This window comes from Xiphias gladius, chromosome 6 (genome assembly GCF_016859285.1).
Source record: "Xiphias gladius isolate SHS-SW01 ecotype Sanya breed wild chromosome 6, ASM1685928v1, whole genome shotgun sequence".
In the NCBI taxonomy this organism is placed as follows: Eukaryota; Metazoa; Chordata; class Actinopteri; order Istiophoriformes; family Xiphiidae; genus Xiphias; species Xiphias gladius.
The window spans coordinates 11,993,324-12,009,658 of record NC_053405.1 but is presented as its reverse complement, the minus strand read 5'-3'; the positions used below and the strand labels follow the sequence as shown (position 1 = coordinate 12,009,658).

Below are 16,335 nucleotides of genomic sequence, written 5' to 3'. Positions count from 1 at the left end.
TCTGGCTAGGGTAAAAATGTAGGTCTATAGAGTAAAAATGATACACTAGTGTCCAGAAGTTTAACCGTGATGACATTTTAAATTGTCATTACTGCAATTCTTTTACTGATGGCTATTTCTGTCTTGACAAATATTACTACCCCAGGTGTAAAAGTTCTGACAATTTTATCCAAAGTGCCTCACAGTACTGAGAGTGCATATTCAGGGATCCTCTAAAGCATGTGATGGTTAGTAACATGCACTTACCATTGAACCAGATTACAAAAAAAGTCGCCCCCTCTCCTCAGCTATCATTTACTTGATTTGTCTAATGTACAGTAATCAGGTGCAGCAGAATATGTGTTGTATTTTGAAAGAGAAATCCAGATTGTGAGGGTAAAAGTAAACATTTTTGCAAAGGAAGGCAGAGAATGTGTTTCTGGATAACCCCAGCTTGTAGAGGCTTGCACAGACAAAGGCCTAAAGCTGACCTGTTTCCAGATTCAAAAACACATAGTATGTGCTGTATCTGCAATCTCATACACCAAACAAACGCAGAGAAGGTAGAGCAGTTGAAGATATCCTGTGGGACTGTACTAACATTCAGCATGGAACAAAACAAACCAAACGCACAAAAGATTCGTTATTTTGTTGCTCTTCAGTCTGGTCTGGTAAAAGCCACACTGTATGTGTTTACAGACTCTCAGGCACAAAAGTCTTTCAGGCTTGAGGGCTGCAATAAGTACTTTTCATGATAGGAAGAACACTACTACTTATTAACGTAGGCTACAGATCAATGCCAAAAGTTCATTCCTGTTCTTACTGTTGCCAAAATTTGTTCTGGGAAATGTAGGAACCCAACAAAAGGTCGCCACGAAACAATGAATGTAATGTATGGAATGTCGTTAATATTATTTAACAGTGTAAGACTTGTGCACATCCCCTCCCTAATATATGATGAAATAAAGCAATGCAAATAAAGTAATCAAAGATCAAGAATAACCAAGACCACAAACAGGCCCCATTATTTTATTTGAAAAAATTAGTTCCAATATTCTAGCGGACACCAGGCCAAGTTCTCTTATGCCTAAAAGCATATGAACTTTAGTACATAACACTATATTACACAACATCATCATAAAGCATTGGTGGTCTTGCTGTCTTGCTAATAATAGCCAGTGGAGCCTCATATCTAATGCATAACTGAAATATCCAGAGACAGAGTGAGAGTTCACTTCTTACTGTAGGCGTTATTGTTTTTATACATGTGTAACAATGTTGTAATTTGCATGATCTTTCCACTGGGTGCACACTGACTTTTATTCTATGAATTTGTGACATGTTAGTTTCACAGTGTTTCGCCAGCCTGGTGATGTGGCAATCAAAGAAATGTGAATGACAAGTGATGGCGAATCCACAAATCAAAGAGGAAGAGAGGAGGGGACATTTTACAAGACATGCCGCCTCCTGTTTTCACAGTCAGACTAATTGCACCTCGTGTCGCTGGAAGAGCACTGATTTGGCACTTGGAGCAAATTAAAATGAATAAACACAATTAGCTGTGAGTGCAACAGCGCTTTTGCACAGTACACATTTCTCTCTTTCTCTCTGCAATGACAGTCACAGAGCAGCTGTTATTAACTGTGTTGTTGCGTCAAGTGCACTGTGACTAATTGCAAAGCACTTGATGCCACCAAAATGCTCCTAATTTGGATTTGACAGGGCACAGGGTGATGAAAAAGTGGGTGACTGTGAAATTGTAGGACTAAAAGCCTTGAACAAAGGGCTACATGTGTACATGCAGTAAATGTGTACTGTTCGCTGATTAATGATTTGGTCTCATTATGAGTTAAGGATTTTATACACTTTGATTAGACTGTGGCATAAATTAAAGTAGAAAAAGAGGCACAGTAATTGAAGAGATAAAAGTTATTAAATCGCTTTTAGGATAGTTCATCGTTTATTGCTACATCGACCAATATACAGTATCTATGTATGTGCTCTGCAAATGGCAGAGATCTGATTTCGACACTTTGAAAATGTTTCGCTGGTTGTCAGCAAAAAAACTACATTGTCCGAAAGACAACTTCTGAACTCTCTTTCAAATATCTGATGTGAAATTAATGACTTTGAATAGCTCACAGTCTGTCCGCCAGGCCTACGGCTATCTAGAATCTCCCTCTCTTCTCCCCTTTGGTCCCGTCAAAAATGGAGAGAATGCACCCTACTGTTGAGGTGGGGGAAATAAAAGAAAAACAGCTCAGAAAGTAATAATTGCAAAGGAAATGAATTTCAAAACCCTGAGGAGGACACTTCTCCAAGACCTCCGTACTTGGGGGGAAAAAAAACATCATATCCGGGGCACAATTCAATTAGCTTTTCTTACAAGGGTAGGGAAAGGAGCTCCGGGGAGAAATCAAAAGTTTTGTCCAATAAAAGACGTTCTCAAGGATACAATGTTCTCACTGCCTCCTCTTTCTCAACTGTTCATTACCACCGCTTACAAGCTTGCCACTCACAAATGCATCGATCTGTGGTTTTCTACAGACCAAAATAAATGAACAATATCAATAAAAAAAATTATAAAATTACATAGAACAGCACCTTGCTGATGCCGCTGTGACAGACACGCCAGTCACACTTAGCTGACTGTGCCTGGCATCTTTTCCTTGGCATTTTCAGTGCCTTTTGAGTTGCTTGCCCAGTTATTTGACAGTGATCAGGGGTGATAAATTGTTCAATTAAAGCCACATTAAGAACCCAGAACACACTTGACACACAGCCTCTTGGTATACGTGTTGTCCAATTAGTCTGAAGGACAAGACTCCTTCTTGCTACTGACAATCAGCGTGTGACTCTCATCATAAGACAAATGGGTTTATTTATACAACCGAGCAGGCTGATTGAACACTGGAATACAAGACTGATGAGCGGGAGTTCCAAAATAGGTAAACCTGAATTTCAATTACAAATTGAAATTGCATTTGGTAGAATCTGCGTTGGTTGTTCAATAATAGCAGAATAGAACAGAATACAGATTCATTCTCCACCAAGCTGTAAAAAGCTCACCAAGATGTGAAACAGAGACGAAATATGCAGTAAATACCACTAACTAGTAGGTTTAAATGAATTCCTTGTCCTTCAACCCCAAGCCTCAGCCCAATAAACATCTTCCAGCTTGATTTCATGCTGCTTTTCTGTGGCCGACCCTGACCTCTGAATTCCCTAAATTTCAAGATATTTCTCTGTTATCATTATTAACATTGGGAACAAGAACAACAGTGTTTGAAATCGTCTGTTCGGCAACCTCCAGTAAATGAAATGCCTTGCTAATCTTTTTTTGGCTTGCAGTTGCTGTTGGGTTGAGAGGGTGGAGAGGGGGCGGGTGTATGTTGCCCGGGGAAGGTTTGGCTTTAAATGTTCTGATAAAATTAAGATCCATTGCAATTCCAATTGGACTCACTTGACTCAGTGTAGCGTGCCTTAACCGAGAGAAAAAAAAAAGAAAAAGAGAAAAAAAAGAGATGAAGAAGAAAAGCAGGACCATAGCCTGCGGCTGTATCTAAACTTTCCAACTCAATCAGACAAAATTGACTTCTCAGGGCAAAAAATTACCCTTAAACAAAAAAGAAATAGTGCTACAAAATGAAAAGGATATTGTACAAACATCAGAAAAAGGAACTCACAGGAGCTCTTTGTTATACATACAACAAAAGAACTTCAACCATTTACATGAATCTAAAGGCAAAGCTTACTACTACATACTACAGACACAGTAAATTCAAAACTACTACAATATTACTCTCTATGGTGTAGCAGACGACATAAAAATCCCCCAAACACAATATATGGGAATATTAGAGAGATTTCTTAAAACAGTGATTTCATCTCCCTTTCCATTTGTAATTAAATGTTTAATGGGTATTTTTAGGGTATTGCATGCCATTAAAATTACTGATGAACATTTACCCATCGCATCAGCAGAATATGCACAGTGAAGTGACTGAGAGATGCCTGCCTCCATGTTTTCAAACGCAAAAAAGAATTTGAGCATGTGGGGCGAATGTCGCCAGAATGGAGGTTCAGTGTTTGATCTGTCTGGTTTTTTGTTTTTTGTATTGGGGGGGGGGGGGGCAGGATTTAATGAAATTCGGAAATCTCTGCATTCAGGCACAGACTCTGGACAAAATTACTTACCGCAATCTTGATTCCGCATACGAAAATACAAAGAAATTTAAGGCTGACCAGCACCGAATAAAGACGGGACACATAACGTTTCCTCTGAAACGCACTCAGCGCAAGAGAGAACACTTACACCTTTTCTCCCCCCACCACGCATACTGAGGTCTACTTGCACGAACTCCCCGCAGATAAAACGGCGCAGCATTACAGCAAAGATGGAAACTGTATCTTTCCCCCAACTTTTATTTGCCTCACAGTGTCCTTGGCCTGCTCTCTACGCTGATGCCGAGCTTTTCGAGGGTTAAAAAAAAAAGTCAGAAAAGTTGCAGGCACTTACTTCAACGCGTGAGAAAAAGTACTTCTCGGACTACCCCCTAGTTGGCTCTCGGGGGACGGCTTTTAAAATCCGTATCCTCGGCGGGCGACCAGTCGCATTTCCCCAGCACAAAAACTGTTGTTTTGCATCCCCGACAGTAAGAAAGAAAGAAAGGGAAAAAAAGAACCGCTATATTCCACGTTCTCCAGCGGCAGAGCAGTCACTTGTTAACGGAGGGGGCGAGTATTATTCACCGTGCGTTTGTATTCCCTTTCCCCCCCCGGATCAGACGCTCCGAGCCACAATCTCCTCAATGGAAGAAACATAAAAAATACTCTAGAATAATCCGTGCGCGACGCCGCCGCGCGCGGATCCCCAAACGTAGATCTCTTTGCCGGTGTCGCTCGTTATCTCCGCGTCCCAGGTCCGGACTCCTTTCTTCCTAAATCCACCTCGTACGGACTGGGGGGTGGGGAGACAGGAGTCAAATGCCCCCCTTCTCCCTCCCCTCTAGAGCAAGGGAAAAAATACGGAGCGCTGTGCTGCATTCAATGCCGCCTCATAAACTTCGTCTCTGCACTTCTCCTGCGTCGTAAATCCTATCACTTGGTGCGTTCATGTACGTGTAGTCGGAAATCATCACACAATGGGGCCTTTCGCGAGACGAGTTACTGTGGCTGCTTTTTTATTTTATAAATCTTGGCTCCAGTGCCAGAATGAAGAGGAGACAAATATACAGAGCAATGGTGCAATGACATGAGGCCCTTAGAGAAGGACTGTGGGAATTGCGTGAGAACTTACTTCAAAACCGTGAATATTTGTAAGTTATACAATGTCTTTTTTCTTTTTTTTTAAATCTCATGTTAAGTTACTTGTGTAGGAACTGTTTGTTTAAACTACAAGGCTAAACTTACAAGAACCTAATTCGCAAATACAAATCATTATTACAATCTGATGTCCTGTAAATAGTGACAAAAATTTCATACACGAGTAAAGGGTCACCACTTTTACTTACCACTGTTAACGCCAAACATTTGTTTTAAGAAACAAATTTTTATATAGTTTTATATTATTTTATATTGCTTGCTCCTGAAGTGTTCTCACCTTGGGGCTGTTTTATCTTTTCTTATGGCAGAACAACCTACACATGTTATACAGTTTGTGAGCTCTCTATACTACACTATTCTATACTATGCACGTCAGCTAAAATACAATACTGGAACAGACAGGAATTGTTGTATGTGACATGATCACAATTTGGAAAAGTGACTTAGTTTTAATTATTTAATAAATATCTGAATACAGCTTTTTGAGTTAGTGTGCTACAAAAGAACAACAGCAAAACAAACAATCAGCAAACAATCAGCTATAATAGTGATTATTCATATGGTAGAATCTTTTTGGTGCAAGTTTCCACTCTTCATCCTACTTTGGTGACTTTGCTGTAAGTGAGGAGGGATTTTAACATGGTTTCAGCCAATTACATTGGCTTTGAGTTGAAACAGCAATTCTGATTGGCTGGTGGGATTTGAATCTGAATAGAGAGAGCTGATGTCCACTCTGTCCAGCAGGGAGGGAAGACACTGACTGTTGACACATCAACGGCTCACCCACAGTCAGTTACCACCAGCCAGCATACAGCCACATATTATTACACTTTTGGCTGAAGCCAGTTAAGTTTTCCTTACTTTTGTTTGAGATTATATTCTAATCCAAAATTCATTCAGGTTCAGGTGGTACTGGAAGTAACTGGTAGTGGTAGTAACATATACAAGCCACTGTGGCCTCTGAACAGAAAAATAAACTTTCCCCCCAACCCGGCCACAAATGCTCGGCTGAAAAATGCTGCTAGCTGGCCACGTCAAAGCACCTTTCTGGTGCATTTAGGACCAGGGTGTGTGATGGAAAATTGAAGGATATGAGACTGAAATTAGACAGTCTTTGGAATTTGTGAGGCATAGTGCATCAAATGAAAGGCCTCTCCTGCCCAATTGAAGAAAGAGCAGCAATATATTTTGTGTGAACTTTTCAAGGTATGCAGGCAATAATGGATGGGAACAGGCCCTTTAAAAAGACCCATCTTTGCTGTGTGTTGGCAGAAAGCCATCCTGAGCCACAAGCAATCCTCCACTGCCCTCTCTCTGCTCTTTGTTTAAAACCCAGCGTGACATGTAACACTACATAAGGAGGTGTCAGGGGCATGTGTATGGGAAGGGGGGTCTAATCAATCTAACTACTGAGGAAAAAATATGCAATTATATTGCACAGATTTCTCCCTTGGCCTCTTATTCACACTACAGCCCCTTATTTAATCAAGCTGGTAAATCTTAGCGGCAACCCAGAGCTCTCACCGCCATTCCCCTGGTGGCGTGAGCCTTAACATGGTAAATTTCACTCGGGTAGGAAAATGCGCTCAGTGGCCGAGGCTAGTGCTTTGGAAGGATAAAAAGAGCACTTACCGCCTGACATGTGCAATCCATAACGGAATAATGAGACTCCTCCACACTAGGAGCTCTCTTCCCCTGCTCTCCCTCTCCACTTTTTGTTTTCCTTGTGAGTGTTCATAAACGCCATGTAAATTCAGAGAGCGGAAGATGTGGCCAGTGCTTGAGGGAAAGCGTTTAATCGTTTGCGTCTTGTTACCAAATCATGTAACAGCATGTACTGTGTGAAGATGCTCCAAACAACCAGTGAACCTTGTTGAAACTACTGGCCTTCTTCTGTCAGCTGTTATGCTCTCAAGTGAAGGTGATCCTCATCACAATGTCTGCCTATCACTGCTGTCCAACCGAAAACGCTAACATGCAAGAAAAAAACCTTTCGAGGAAGTAGTATGTTTCTCATATTATACAGAGGTATCACTACATTTTGTATGTAATACAGTTATTTTAGCTGACTTCGAAGGACTTGGAGTCATTGAACTCACTCAACATTAACATAATGTAAATTTCCATATGCACGGGATATGCTAACAAAAAGGTGAGTAAATTGGCCCGGGCGAGTGTTTACCTTCTATATACCACTGCTTTTACATTTATAGAGGCAGGAAGTGCTTAGCTCAAAAGCCAACAAAAGAGAAGAATGTTAAAAAGTTGTGAACACTGCCAAAGTTTAGCTTTGATTTACATGAATACTTACAGTTCTTCCTTGACCCCTGCCCTGTTTTTAAATCTATGAAAAGGCGGTTAAAAAAAAAAAAGCATGTCACGTCTTCCCTTATTGTCTTCCCGCTCCCCTCCGTTCATCTGTGTCACCCGTAGGGGTTGAGGCACAATCACCTCCGATAGCAGCGGGCCATCGCTCACTCTGTCCCTGGAGGCGACAGCCCACTTACTGCCAACTCGCGCTAAAATGGAGGACATTTCATCACCCCACGGAAAACACAATTAAAAACACACGAACGCAGCAGTCAGCAGCCCTCAAGAGCCACCCGCTGTCACAAGTTTAGTTACTGTGAGTCTGCCACCCTCTTGGATATTTACTCTGCCTGTGATTGAGTGTTTGTCAGCCAGGTTGGAAAGTGTTATGTGGTGTTTTAGTGCAAACAAGACCCTGGAAGAAAGAGAGAATGTGGACCAGTGCTCAAAGCTCTTCTCTGTGAGAGACATTTGCTGCCTTTGGTGGAAGTAGTTTCAACAGTTAGCTGAGAAGTGACTGTGCTCTGGGCTTGAATCTTTTTTTTCCTCCCAGGAAGCCAAAATGGAGGACACTGTGCTGGGGTTTGCGGTGATGGGTGGTTTACTTTACACACACGCATACACATACTGTACACGCACAAACACACACACACACACACACACACACACACACACACACACACAGAAAGCAGGAACAGAGGCAGACAGACGGCTATTAGAGTGCAACGATGCTCCCTCTTATCTCCCACCACGATAGAGATCTACAAAGAGCTTGACAGAGATTATGAATTCATTACCTTGATACATAAGTGAGCACTGCAATAGACTGGAGTCTGAGAATGGAGATGGAAGCTTGGTGGGTGTACTCAGAGGGGCAGGGATGGGAATGAAATGAATTACATAATGCTGATAGAGAATGAATCTGTCAGCCCTCTCTGCATTTTTAGGAATTTTGGAGCTCTTTAGATACCATCTTGCACGTGGTACATTTCTCTGTGAAACACACAGTTATTTAAACTCACCAAGCACTTTATTAGGAACTCCATACTAATACTGGGTAGGGCCTACCTTTGCCCTCAAAACAGCCTCAGTTCTCTGTGTCATGGATTCCACATGATGTTGGAAACATCTCTTTGAGATTCTGCTCCATGTTGATGTGATTGCATCAGATAATTTCTGCAGATTTTGCAGCTGCACATTCATGCTGCCAATCTCCCGTTCTACCACGGCCCAAAGGCGTTCCATTGGATTCGGATCTGGTGACTTTGGAGGCCACTGAAGTACACTGAACTCATTGTCATGTTCGGGAAAAGAGTGTGAGGCGACATTTTCTTTGGGATAGTGCTTTATCACGCAGGACGTAGCCATTAGAAGATGTGATAAGCAGTTTCAGAAGTACTCAAACCAGCCCGTCTGACACTGACAAATTGGTCAAAGTCACTGAGATCCAGTTTTTTTCCCAATTCTGATGTTTGTTGTGAACATTAACTGATCTGTATCTGCATGATTTTATACATTGCACTGCTGTCACACAATTGGCTGGTTTGATAATTGCATGAATAAGCAGGTGTACAGTTGTTCCTAATAAAGTGCTCGGTGAGTGTATGTGTTCCATCAGTCAGACATAATGGGGTTCACTGTCATGCTGAGCTTTACTTCAGTGCAAAAGGACATGTGGGCAGTGGCAAGGTTAAAATCTTACCCTCTGACGACAGTCCAGCTGTAACAATATCTAGACAGGTTTCTCTGCAGGTCAATGCTGACATAAACTGGAATGTTTCTCATCCCAGTTCATTGCTGCCATTTTTCCCACTACTTCAAAGTAGTTGTTATTACAAAAGCAGTGCCGCATCTGAAACCTGTGTTAATTTTGTGAATTTGGTAACATCTCTGGCTCACTTTTCAGAGTGGTTCAGATCACTTTGTATGCTTTTGAAGCTCACAGCCATGTGAGCAAAATCCCATTTTTGTGTATCCAATCTGTCATTTACCGCATCCTGCCATGACTGTGTGATAAGAGTCTCACTTTACTAGTCTAACAATGGCCTTTGTGGAGAAGACATCAGATAAATGCCTAAATTATACAGTGTTATTTGTTAGTATAATGCATTAGAGTCAGTGTAACAATCTTGGCGGGCGGTTCTGTAACCAAACACACTCACTGCCTCTCTTTCTCCTTCAACTCTCACGCACTTCTTTTAACCGGCTCTCTCTCAATATGGCTCTCTCTCTCAGAGTGTTTTCCCTCCAGCTCGTTGAACTTAGCTGACATTTCGAGGCAGGTGAAAGAGTGTAGCTAAATAAACCAAAGAATTTCAGAGCGAGAGAAAGAAAAGAGGAAGACAGAGACCCAGACAGAGAGGGAGTGTTTTGTATTACTGTGTTTAACTGTGTGTCTTGTGAATCCTGTTAATCTTACAAATGTTGCATTCATATGGTGCCCGCTGCTGCTTGCACTGTAGATTTCAATTTTCCAAGTTGGCATTACTGGACTGAGTAAAATGGTCAGTTTAACTGTGAATGTTGTAAACTGGAGAAGGTGTCAGTTGATCTACACTGGTGTGTATCATGTGTGGGGTTAGACCTTTATTTCATACTACATATCAAACAGTCATGTAAATACTTGATGTTGATGTTCCTCCATGACTACAGCTACTGTATTTAGAGGAAGAATCTGTAAAATCTGCAAAGAATTTGCTTTTATTAATCCATTAGATTTTTAGAAAATTATTTATCATTTATTTTTCATGTCAAGGAATTCATGAATTTCTTTGTATCTCTACCAAATTGGTGAGAGGGGTGTAGGTTATGTCAAAGTGGAAAACATAATAAAAAAGTGTATTAGTCTTTTATATCTAGATGCTGTATGAGAAGCTTTTCCACCCCGATACGACCACTGGTGTAGAATGAATTCATATCATTTTTGGGTTTAAAATTAACCAAATGTAAATGTAAACTATCAGCAATTAACATTAATGATGTAAAAATATAATTTCTGGTAACAGCGATCTCAAAGTCTTGCGTTCAGTGTTTTCTGTGCTGGCTTGTTTTATTGGGGCAATACACGGTCTTACTGATGGATAAGTATCTGTAATGTATAGTACAATATAAATCCATCTTTCAGCAAATTTAGAAACATATCTTTGATTATTTCCTTACTGGATTTACAGAGTGTATGCTTTATGTTGTGTGGCAGGGCGCTTTTATGCAGTAATATATCATTACGCTGCGTACATGTTGTGTGTATGTGTAGTGTCCCGTGAATATGCCTTTTGTACCTACATGAGCCTTTGAGTGATTTTTAATGTGCTGTGTGTGCACGTGTCTTTCACTGTGTTTATGTTCAAGCACGTGCCTCTCAATGTGTGTCATTGTATACAGCGAACTGTATGCGTGTGCATTTCAGTGCCTTTAATGCTTTCGGACCACTATGCGCACGATGCTGCGTGCAGATTTAAGCATGCCTTTCAGCGAGTGTTTGTGCGCACGACGTGAATGCGCGTGCATGTGCCTTTCTACACTGTGGAAAGGCGGGTGAGGCAGTAGAGGCCAGGAGTGATGAGTGATGCCAGAGGTGGTTTTCTACCAACCTCTCTGCTGGCTTGCTGGCTCACTAATGGCTTCCTCAGTGAGTTGGCTGACTGACTTGCTTGCTCTCAGTGGCTCTTGTCTTCCTTATTTGGTAGCAGAGGGTGGGGGATGGTGGCGGCAGGGTAGTGGATGGGGGAGCAGCGGTGCTCTGTTTGCATGCAGGGTCAGGAGGTCAGCGCACCAGGGTGCCAAGGAGCAAACACAGATCACTTAAAGACAGTAAGAGGGCGAGCGAGTCATCATTTCATGGCCGTCAACGGGATGGATCAGGCAGAATCACCGTGAAAGATTGTGAGTGGGAGTTGTGTGTGTTCACCTGTGTCTGTGTCTGTGTGTGTGTGTGAGTGAGAGAGAGAGAGAGAGAAGGGTAGATAACAGTACATACTTTGGTGAAGCCCCAGAAAAAATACAGGGTCTACAGATGATTTTCACACACACATACATACACATACACACTCTACTCTCTCTTTCCCCTCTCTTGCTCTCAGGCCCTGGACAGTTGAGGGGAGTCAGTAAAAAGGAAATTAAAGCCAACCATCCTTATAGTTTTGTTCTTGTCCACTTGACTGCCTGCATGCCTGCCCGCCTGCCCGCCTGAGTTCCCTGGGCAATGTTTATGCTGTGCCCTGCCCAGGACAGAATAGATTCGCCCACACAGCACTGTGCTCTCAACCAGAACCTAAGTAGGTCTGGCAAGCCCGAGCCACAGTCCCATTCACTCTCACTCCTCTGGATTAGGCCATACGGCCTGGGGCAACACAGCAATGACTGCATTAATAGAGCTAAGATAGCATCTCTCCACCCCACCCTAAAAATATATATCCAAGTCTTTTATATTAGGACACATCAGCAGGTTGGATATTTTCATCCATCAGCTTCCCTGAAAGTCCCTAAAGTTTTGCAAACTACTGGGAGAATTTAAGTGCTGAAGGTTTGAGTGTCTTTGGGGTCGACCAAAGCCCCCCAGGTGGTAATGAAACTCAACTTAACAGGTTGTCAGAATTGATGGTTGGGCTGCACTGAACAAGTGCTAAAAAGAATGATTTCCAAGTTACAAAGAAAAAAAAAAGTTATCATTATGATGCATAACACAAAACAAAAAAGGGGGACTTTTAAAATGCATCACACTGCATGGCTTTCCATCATCACTGTCAGAAAAGTGCAATAAGCAAAACATCTTTCATTCCCAAATACCATGAAATTACATACGCTGGAATAATCAAGTTCATTATGTCCAAACTTGAGGTCACTTTACATTTCTTTAAATGGCTCTACAAATAACTGGAGCGTATATAATTGAATAATGCTAATTTATTGCTTTTTTTCTCTTCTCTCTTTAGGATGTATATTAGAGTTTTTGCTGGTACAGTAAGTCTGCAGTGAAGGCACTGCTGTGATCAGGGTGGTGGCAGGTTGCAGGGCCATTATCCAGCCTGTCAGACTCCCAGCGCCATGCTACGGATAACACTGCTCTGCGAGCACACTGTGCCTCTTGATGCCAGCTGTAAAGATTAGCAGAGCTTTGTTTAATTGTGCTGCTAACATCCTAGGAGCCACTTAAGAGCTACTCCTCTCTTTTCCTTAGAAAAACTGTCCTTAAAGCTCAGCCAACAATTGCTGCAGCCTGTTCATTCAGGTGCAAAGGCCTTAGGGATTTGGCCAAGTCAGGAATGCTCAAAGAAACTCACCCCGTCGTCCTGCAGAGGCAGGCACCTGGATCAGCAGCACAACTGAGACACTGCACCAACAGATAAACATGGAACTGAAATATCAAAAGATAAAATTGCAACACAACATGTAAACCAACAAAGAACAAATCCCATGGGGTTTCAAATTTCAAACTCTATACATTCAATTAAGTCAAGTGTCTAATGTGCAATTTTAAATCAAGAAAGCATCTATAAGCCCCACTAATGGCCCCTAAAGGCCATGTTTCCACTTTAACTCAATCAGACTGAAGTGTTTTGCACCAAACAACTGAACAAGTGACAAATCAACAAACTGACCTGAATTGCCATCCTTAAAACCAAACACTTTTATCACTAGTTGGGATAAACAACATTAAACATTATAGTCAATGGCAGCTTGTTCAACTAGATGCTTTTCTCCTCTTTAGGTGGATATCTCTTCTTTTGGCAAAGGAAAACTTGCAAATTACACCTGCTGGTAAAGTGCAATCTAACACATCAGTTGCTGACGGTTTGCTGATTGGAGGCTTAATGGTGGGGTTTGGTCTTCAAAAGATGAAGCAGCTCAACAAAATTGTTGTCCTGGTTTCTAGATGCTGTCAGGAAACTGTCACATTTTTCATACACATACTCTTGTTGCATTAAGACATATGATGAGGATATCGGTGATAACACACATCCCGGCCATCATCTGTTTACATTATTATAATGTGAGACACATTACTACCATATAAAGGCTCACACCACACATCTGCAGACAGTTAGACTCATCAACATGTAAGGCATGCAAGAATGTAATGCACCATTGTTATTAATGTGCAGTGCTGGTTCAATGTCATTATTGGCATAACTGACATTTTAATGTGTGGTGTCTTTATTCCATTATTTGGTGTCACTTTTTTAATTTATGATGTTTATTTCTACTTGTTTTTTATTTGAACTCTCTTATATTGTTGGTTGGGTGGTAAACTGTCCGTGTGTGAAGCCAGAGCACACATATTATATTGCACCAGAAGGCATTTCTGTACTTTTCAATGCACAAGGCAATGAACTGGACTCATCTTAACTACAAGATTATAGTTGATTTTGATATGTTTTAAACAGACATTGGCAATGTCCCCTCGAATAGATGCTGCCTGACCTCTACAAGACAAGCCATGACGAGCTGGTCAGTATTTTTTAAATCACTCAAGAGACCAACCACTAAAAAGGTTGTACTTTATATGTTTATATGTAAAGTAATAAAAAAAATATTTACAGAAGAGTTTTAAAATAAAAGTTTTAAATGTCTCTAAATTTCCTTCACTGAGGTGTAAATGACTCAAAGTTAGGCAATAAACCCCATCAGTGGATCTAATGTGGATGGTCCTCCCTCTCCCAGTTTCCAGCTTGTGGAGCCCATGGTGGGGGGTCCAGGTGTGCTATCTCGCCCCTGTCCACCATTCCTACAGTCAAATGAAGCAGGTCACTGAGGCCTCACTCGCATTAAGGCTCAATATGCCAAATACAGCTGTTAATATGAGGCCGGTGGCTCCCGGCGGCGAGGCGACGAAAAGCAGGCAGCACATGTACATGGAGAGCCGGCATCTGCTCTGACTACCATTTGCTCACACTCATCCACAGTTTCTGTATATCTGCCGCTCCGCCAGCATCACTAATAATCAATTGACTGTATAGAAATGAGGATGGGGTGTGCAGTGTATGTAATGGCAGTGGAGTCAAGTACAGTAGATATTTCAACTCAGAATTTAACTATCCACTGGACTGGAGTTGTACAGTTGTGGACATTTTACAACTCAGCCAAGAGATTTCATTTTAACCTGATGCAGTAATGTCTGGATGCATAATATGAGTTTACAAAGACACACGGTGGATAGATACACAGTAGATAACTATAACATCAACAGAAATGGTGGGGTTACATTCCAAAAACAATAAGCACATTAAAAATACTGATGTTTATTGTTAGTTATCAAAATAGTCCATTAAATGCTGTAAAATATTACCAGATTGTAAGAAATATTGTAAATTTATTGATATTTGAGAATAATGTAATGCAACCAGCAATTGCTTTGTGAAAGTTTTTGTGTGTGTTTCTCCAGTACATCTCATTTTGGAGATTGGAGGTAAACTGGTCAATGTTTTAGCATGAGCATATAGCTAGTCTGAGACTTGTGGCTCGGTCAGATCACTGAGTGAATGAGATGAATAATAGAGAAGACTTATTAGTTTTGCTAATTGGTTTTGCTATATTGTTGTTTTTAACGCTTAGTTTTTTGCTTTCTTTGGCCTCCTCTTCATGCGTGTTTGCTAAACGTATTGTCAAATTATCCAGGACTTTGGACTGAAAGATTATTTAACTTAACTTAACTTAACTTTATTTAACTTAACTTTACCAGAATAATCTCTTGAGATTATTCTAGCAAAGTTAAATAAATAAATAAATAAATAACACAATTAGAATTAAAAGCAGGAGTTGATTTCAATTAAGGGAGGCCTAGGATGTTATTTTACAACGTTGCTAGTCTCAAGAGGATGTAAAACGCTGCATAGAAAAATAATTAGTTAATCAATTTCAAAAAAAAAGACCGTGCGAATTTTAAAAAAAAAAATCTGTTCTGCACTGCATGCACCATAGTGGAGTGTGGTGATGAATGAACTTGGAAAACAAGGCGACAGTGTGTACATATTACATGTCTAGACTGATGTGTGAGAGCTTCAGATCTAGCAGGAGTTGATTTCAATTAAGGGAGGCCTAGGATGTTATTTTACAACGTTGCTAGTCTCAAGAGGATGTAAAACGCAAATAGAAAAAAAAAAAATAAAATCAATTTCAAAAGAGAGAAGATGAAATGAAACTTTTTTTTAATGATGAATTCTGCACTCAGTGGGCAGTGGAGAGCGTGATATGAAAATGAACTTGGAACAAATCAGGCGACAGTGTACATTAAACATCTAGACTGATGTGTGAGAGCTTCCAGATCTGAAAACCACCAATGTGGTTTTTTGAAAGAAAGAACTGCAGATGTACAGGAGGAGCCCCTCACTGCCAGCCTGCTGTGACAGGTAGATGATAGCTCTCGCTCAGCCTCAGCTCAGCTGTCAATACCGGTGGATGGGTTTAGCATCGGGAGCATGGAAATACATGGGGGAGGATGACAGATGTGTCATCTATGTGTCTTGTTATGGGGATCATTAAAAAGGGGAGATAAGGACATTGGACTTGCAGTATCACTTTTGAACCCAACTTCAGTAAACTTATACACTGTTTTGTGGACAACTTAATCCGAAATAATTTACATGAGTGCCCACAAAATGTACAGACCATACAATATGAATTCAGTGCAGTGGCTTTAGCAACTAAGCAGAGGAGTCTATTGGCAAATATGTCAAACTTTTTCTTGGTGAAGCCCTAGGATGTAGTTTGTATTTTTCTCTACAG

At 41.0% G+C, this 16,335-nt stretch overlaps 1 protein-coding gene across 13 annotated transcripts in view; it reads right to left on the bottom strand.

The window, feature by feature from the left end:
* ptprsa (protein tyrosine phosphatase receptor type Sa) overlaps window positions 1–16,335 on the bottom strand; it is a 230,334-nt gene that overhangs the window by 170,381 nt on the left and 43,618 nt on the right. The window contains exon 1 of one of the 13 annotated variants that reach the window (XM_040128918.1): window positions 4,499–4,930. The exons of the other annotated variants lie outside the window; for them this stretch is intronic. The gene's annotated coding sequence lies outside the window, so the exon portion shown is untranslated. Of the gene's footprint in view, window positions 1–4,498; window positions 4,931–16,335 lie in introns of those variants that run through there. 13 annotated transcript variants of the gene reach the window in all.